The sequence below is a fragment of the Micromys minutus genome (genome assembly GCF_963924665.1).
Source record: "Micromys minutus genome assembly, chromosome: 4".
Taxonomy (NCBI): domain Eukaryota; kingdom Metazoa; phylum Chordata; class Mammalia; order Rodentia; family Muridae; genus Micromys; species Micromys minutus.
This window is the reverse complement of record NC_137973.1, coordinates 24,592,945-24,599,762: the sequence shown is the minus strand read 5'-3', so window position 1 is coordinate 24,599,762 and position 6,818 is coordinate 24,592,945. Positions and strand designations below refer to the sequence as shown.

General features: G+C 53.4%; 1 pseudogene across 1 annotated transcript in view; it reads left to right on the top strand.

Moving 5' to 3' along the window:
- Positions 1-6,818, top strand: part of LOC308419637 (nucleophosmin-like) — a 506,796-nt pseudogene that overhangs the window by 133,517 nt on the left and 366,461 nt on the right. The gene's annotated exons all lie outside the window — the stretch shown is intronic.

The following is a 6,818-nucleotide window of genomic DNA, read 5'->3' as shown; positions in this document are numbered from 1 at the left end:
TGTGTCTCTGGCCCATTCTTGGGGACTCAGTAGAGGTTGTGCTCCCTGGGTCTCTGGATTCAGTTCCCTTTCTGGTCCTTGCTTGCTCCATGCAGCTGTCCCCCACTTCATCTTCACCCCTTACCTGGCGGTGACAGCCTCTCCACACCCTCACTGTCTGTATTTGGTCTTCACAAAGGCTGATGATGGGGAAAGGGAATAGGGCCCCAGGGACGGCAGCCGCTGGGGGTGGGGATAGACAGAGCCATCACACATTAGAACAAATTATCAAGACCGAGAAACTGTGGGGTGTGTGTGTGTGTGTGTGTGTGTGTGTGTGTGTGCGCTTACGCACATGTGTATGTGGCTGCAGCAAGGATTGAAGGAACAGACCCTGGTGGTACCTTTAACCCTAGCTACGAGTCTGAGTGCAGGAGACTCTCACATTAAAGGGTCTACCTGGGCTTTGGAGTCAGTTCAAAGCCAGCCTGGGAAACTTAGGGAAACCCTGTCTCAAAACAAGTTCAAAGAGGGCTGGGAAATAGCAGGACAGTAAGAGCCCTCCCCTGGTAAGTGCAAGGGCCTGGGTTCAATTCCCAGTTCTGTGGAGGCAGAGTAGGAATGGGCAAGGGACTGAAGGATCAGGGCCTGTTCCTACCCCTCCATTTCCCTTCTTGACCTGAAGACTTGAGATTAGCACTTGGAGGTGGGTCTTGGGCCAGATGGCTTCCTGAGGATAGAACTCTGGTGCTGTCCCATGCTACTCACAGGGCAGACGGTGTCTACCTTTCTTTGTGACCCTCACTGAAGGGCCGGAGGTGTCTGTCACATTAATATCCCTCAGCTCCACCCCGTTGGGGAATAGAGCCAGGCCTCCTGGCCAGTGCGGAGGCTGGAGGCTTGCTTCCACCCTGGGGCTGGAGCAGCAGCATCTCAGCCTTCATTTCCTATCACCTGCTGGGCTCCTGCAATATCACATGCTCACTCACACAGCTCCAGGGGCAAAGGATGGCTGTCTCCTGTCCCTGGGTGCCCAGTTCCCTGCCTTGTCCCTGTGATTCAATCTGTTCTTATCACCCTGGGCCAAGCCCTGCAGTGTGTCTGCCTCTTGTCCAGGCCAGTTCCAGCTAATGGAGGGCTAGCCCAGGGCGGCAGGCTGATTGATGGGGGGTGGGGGGCGGTGGTCTGGTCCCCAGGGGCCTCATTGGCAGGCTCTCCATTCCTGCTTTGGGATGATGGGCGGCGCTCTTCACTGAAGAAGGGGGACAGAGCCGAGGCATCAGATCTGGCAGGTGAGGCCATGGCCAAGAGCTACAGATACTGAAGCTAGGAGACTTCAGAGGGAGGCGAGATGCTAAGACAAAGAGCTGAATCACAGCAGGAACACGGGGTTAGTAATACATAGGCAGGGGAGGGCAGCGGGCTGGCAGAGTCCTAAGAGCCCAGGACCCCTGCCTCAGTGTCTCTGTCCTTTGATCCCCTTGTGGGTGAGGGTAGGGTGTAGCAGATTTGGAGGCCTTGCTGGGGGCACATGGCTCTGCTCTGAGGTTTGCTGCACGGAGCAGGATTGGGCAGGGCTTGGAGGCCAGATAGCAGAAGAGACCTGCAAAGCCTATGGGGCATTTCTCATGTTGATTATGGGACACCGGAGACTCCTGAACCCCGCTGAGGATTACTGCAGAAAAGACACAGAGTTCTGGGAATGGGAACCTTCTGGGAAAGCGGCAGAGATCTGGGGACAGCAGAGGAGAACCAGTCTTTCAGGCAACGACCTGAAGCTTTGCACAGGGGCAAGAAGGGACTGTACCCTCTGTGGCGAGTGCCCTCCCCATCATGGATGGAGAGTCAGACACTTGTCCACATCGCCCTGGCCTACTGCACGTAGCCAGCCTAGATGGAAGTGTGTGCATGTGATCACGCGCAAACAACACTCTTTGCCATTGTTGCTGTGTCCTGTTGCCATTAACAATGTCCTTGTCCCCCTGTGGCCCCTGCCCCCTCTCTGTTAATTACCTCCTGGCTGTGCCAAGTCCATTAGCTGCCCTTAGTCCCAGGGGCTGAACACCAGTTGAGTAGGATAGCTATAAGGAGATGGGTGGAATGGGGCCCTGGGGACTTTGGGGGGGGGCTTGAGACAGGCAGCAACCTGGGGCCATAGGGTAGTATTATCTCTTCTAGTACTTTCCCTTCTCAGACAAGGGCTGTGTTGACTTGGGGAGAGGCTCCGAGAGGCTGGGGTGCTGTGGAGCACTGACCAGAGAAACTGCTCTCCCTCAGTCAGGAGAAGAGGAGGAACGTAGTGGGGGGCTCTTTAGAGCTTCAGCCCTGGGAAAGGTCTCTAAGAAACTTGACATTTTCCTGCTCCCTCAGAGCTGCCTTCTCAGGAGGCTAGCTTAGCTGCCAGATCCTAGGACCCTGCAGACCTGCAGACAGGTCTTTAAGGGCTGCTCTGGGAGGATATGCCACCTTGCCTGTGTCTCTCAGGCTGAGGACAGGTCCTAACTGTAGACTTCACAGGCACCGGAGGTGTTAAGCAACAGCTGGAGGGCACTTGCTATATTCCTCTATGGGCCTTGGACTGGCCACCTAGTGTTGGCAGAAGCGGGACAGTGACTGGGGTCCTGGGTTCTAGCCCCCTGTCCTGCTGATGTGTCAGGCTACCCAGGTACCTCTAGCAGGATATGAACTGGCTGCTTGCTCTGAACTTTCCCAAATAGCCTTTCTGTTTCCTCCCAGCTGTGGAAAACAGTCTTGCCAGTAGTTGGGGGCAGAAGGCCCCAGCTGGGAGAGACAGATAAGTCAAGGCTGCAGGAACAAACCGGTTGAGGCTAGGAGGGAAGGAGCCAGCAGCCAGGAGCCCCAGGACTCAGCAGGGTAGAGCCCAGAGACAGTCTGCGTTCCGGTTCCTGTGTCTGGAATCCAGCCCCTAGAAGCAGAGCTTTGGCAGCCACCTCCCAGCAGGCTGAGCTCCCTTCATCTCTGCTAGGTTATGTGCCCTGGCAGGTAAACTAGACTCTGACACGTAGTTCTGCCAATTACCCGTGCTGCCACCCGGCATTTCTGTACCCTAGTGTCTTCTGCAAAACGGGTATAGATAATAATAGCAGAACCCTTCAGGGATGCTGGGAGGCTGAGACCCAAATGTAAGCTCTCCTGGTGGGGGTTCTGCCCTCCGGCCAAAGCCCTGTAATGTTTTTATACTGTTCTTTTTTCTTAACTTTTTTTTTTTTTTTTTTTTTTTTTTTTTTTTGGTTTTAGTTTTTCAAGACAGGGTTTCTCTGTGTAACCCTGTCCTGGAACTCTCTTTGTATACCAGGCTAGCCTCGAACCTCTGCCTACCTAGCTAGTGCTGAGATTAACGCCGCCGTGTGCCACCGTGCATAGCGGAGACACACTGTTCCTATGTTAGTGTTCTTTTCTCCCCCACTTTTCTTCTCTCTTCCTTCCTCCCTCTAGCCTGCCTCATGCTTGGGGACCCAGTGGGGACCCTGCTAGTCCAGGTAATCTGTCCCATCCTGAGCATGAGCAGGTATCCTGGGGACTGCAATGTTTGAGAAGAGATTCTTTGACTCCAGACCCAACTTTCCCCTCTTCCTGAGGTTGCTTCAGAGCAGAATATGTGAGGTGAGCAGAGGCTATAGGACTGGGGCTCTTATGGGCCCCCCCATTAGTACAGGGAAGGCAGGGCTGAGTCACACTTCCAGTGTCTCCTTAGCCCCAGCCCTCAAACTCCCAGGCTCCCCCCAGCCCTCTGCAGAAGGGCCTCTCCTGACTTACCTGTTTGGGTTGCCTAGGAGACAGAATAGGAAACCTGTGGCAGGTGTTTCTGGGTTATGGACCCTCACAGACCTGGCCATAGTGATGCAGACATGGAAACTGTACTTCTAAGACTTGGATCTCTTTCCCATAGCCTGCTGTCCTGAGTTTCAGGAAGCTCTTCTCGTAGTCCTTCTCTGTACCTCTCACTTGGATTTGAAGGGGTTACTCAGCTCCAGGCCTGCCCACTGCAGGTCTCAGCTGCCCGGGGCCTGTGGTCAGGGCTAATGCAAGCGAGAAGGGGAAGACAAGAGGGATAAAGTTATTAGTGTCTTCATCTTTGAGGGATATTGATTGCTGGGTCTCCAGGCCCATTTGGTCTTATAATGGGGTACATGGAGGTGTTGGGAGGGGCACAGAAAGATCCCACAGAGCCCCTACCCCTTCTTCTGCAATGGAAGCCACACAAGGTCTGGTCATCAGCTGACACAAGAGACACTGTGAGTGAGGGTCCTGGGGAGATGAGGGATGGGAAAGCTGAAGGGGGTTTAGATCTTGGCGTCCCGACACTGGACTATTTTGTGCACATGTGACAAGGAATGTGTGCAACACCCATAGCTGCTAGACAGATACAAGGGAGTGGGAGGGGGTCCCCAGCCTGTCCGAAGCCCTCACCTGCCCCCAGAGCGGTTAAGCAGGCTGTTCCCATGTGACAGGAATTTTGACCTTGTGCGTCCAGTTTCCTGTTTGCATGGGACATCCTATGAGTTGGCTGGTGCAGTCTTGTTTTTCCATCTGGAGCTTTGCACATTTCTGTCTTCATCTTGAGATAGATGTGAGCCACAGGGGCTTAAGTATCAGGTCCACTTCCAGGAAGGCCCCCTCTGTGAATGTCTGCCCAAGGCTGAGAGAGGGAGGTACAGAGGGCTAGGGTGGGATGGTGGACACATAGGCAAACTTTTCCCCCCTCCCTGAGAGGAGCCTGATGCCCCCCCCCCCCGCTCGGGGACTCAGAAGTCTCAGCCCCAGAGGAGCTGGCTTCCCCTCTTCTGGGGTGGGAGAGGAGGTAATTAATGAGGGAAGGTGGACAGTGAATGTTCAGGGCTAATGTTGGTATTAATCAGGAGCTGGTCTCTAGTCCCCAGCGAGAGATCAGGTTCAGCCGGGCCAGTGTGTGTGTGTGTGTGTGTGTGTGTGTGTGTGTGTGTGCGAGTTGTGTATGCATGTGTGTTCATATGTGTGCATGTCAGTGTGTGTGTGTGTGTGTGTGTGAGTTGTGTATGCATGTGTGTTCATATGTGTGCATGTCAGTGTGTGTGTGAGTTGTGTATGCATGTGTGTTCATATGTGTGCGTGTCCATGTGAGTATGCGTGTCAGTGTGTGTGCTGTGGAGCAGCAGGAACTCCTGAGTCTTCAGCTTCCTGTTCTCCCCACAGTGCCTCCACTTAGCTCTCCTACCCCAACACCTGTCATGATTTTCCTGAAATTCCCTCCTGGTGGATCCTGAGCCTCCTGCTGAGGAAGTGGACCATCTCTGCTCAAGTCCGACTCTGTCTCTAGATGTAGGTGGAGGTGCAGCAGGCTGCCCCTCCTTCCATGGCCCCTCATCAGCCCCTCCTTCAGACAGGCACATTAGGTGACTCCCAGGCTGCTTGTCCAGCTAATTGCCTTTCAGCCTTCCCCTCATCATGAGGGTGCCCCCCACAAGCTCCATTAGCCCCCCTTCCCCTGATAGCCCCTAAATCAGCCCCAATTATTCATGCGGGGGGGGGGTGTGCCGGACTGAGCTGTGATTACGGCTTGAGTGGAGGGCTGAGGACGGGGATCTGAGTGCTCTGCAAACTGGCAGGAGGCAGGCAGAGAGGGGACAGGAGGGGTTGGAACCCGTGAGCACATGCAGAACAGTAACCATCCTGGGGACAGAAACCTGGAGGTCTAATGTGTACATGGGAGGAGACAGACTGAAAAATGGACATTTGGGGGTCCTGGTGTGTGGTCCTCGGGAGCATGAGGAGAATCCGCTGGCCTTCTTCCTCAAGAGCCAAGCTTAACCTGTTCATCCTCAGTTGTAGCCAGATGTTTTTGAGGAATTGGTTGGACAAGAGAGTAAGCAAGCAACGTACATCTTTGTTCATCCTTCTTGAGCCCCGCCCCCTACTCCCTGTAAGGCCAGGCTGGTCAGTGCCCACTGGGCAAGCAGGATTTCCCAGGTCCCCTTCTCCATCCTTGCATTTGTCGTCATCTCTCTGGGGCTCCGGGAACACAGAGCTGTGTGCTAGGAAGGTTGGCGTTCTTCCTTGGGAGCTGAGCTGAGTGTCTCCACACACAGCGTCCTCTCTGAGCTTGGTCAGAGAGCCTCCTCTGGAAGCTACGATGCTCTGAGCAACCTTCCTGAAAGGCAGAAGCCTCCAGGACTTCGTGTAAGATCATTCCCACTGAGGGCGGAGATGAGGCTTCCAGCCCTGGCTTCTCAGCAGCTTTCCTGAGCCCCTGTGGGTCAGCACAGCAGCTTCTTCCCCCATGTCCCCAGGTTCCTCTTCTCCCTACAGCCCATCAACACAGCAGCATCTCTTGAATGGGATCATGTCCTGACTCTGGTCAAGCTATTCCAATGGCTTCTCAACCCATACAGAATAAAATCCAGTAGCTTTACTGTGACCTAAGAGGTTCCTGCAAGATTTGGCAATGACACTCCTGTCTTTGATATTCACCTTCACCACCCTCATTATATACTGTAAGCTATTCTGTGTAAGGGCTTATCATTGGTGTGTGTGTGTGTGTGTGTGTGTGTGTGTGTGTGTGTGTGTGTGTACAGGTGGGGGTAGGAAGGAATATGTGCTCAACCCTCCCGTGTATGTGTGTGTGTATATGTGTGTGCATAATGACTTACATATGATGAATTTATGTTTTATATAATATATAATGAATTTTATATAGTACAGAATAAATTTTATTATGCATATATTACATATATATTCACTTATATGATGAATTTTAGCCATTTCCCCGCCCTCATCTCTCTCCCTCACTTACTGGCACTCTTCCTTACTTACGGACCATGTCTTCCTGTGTATGGTCCACT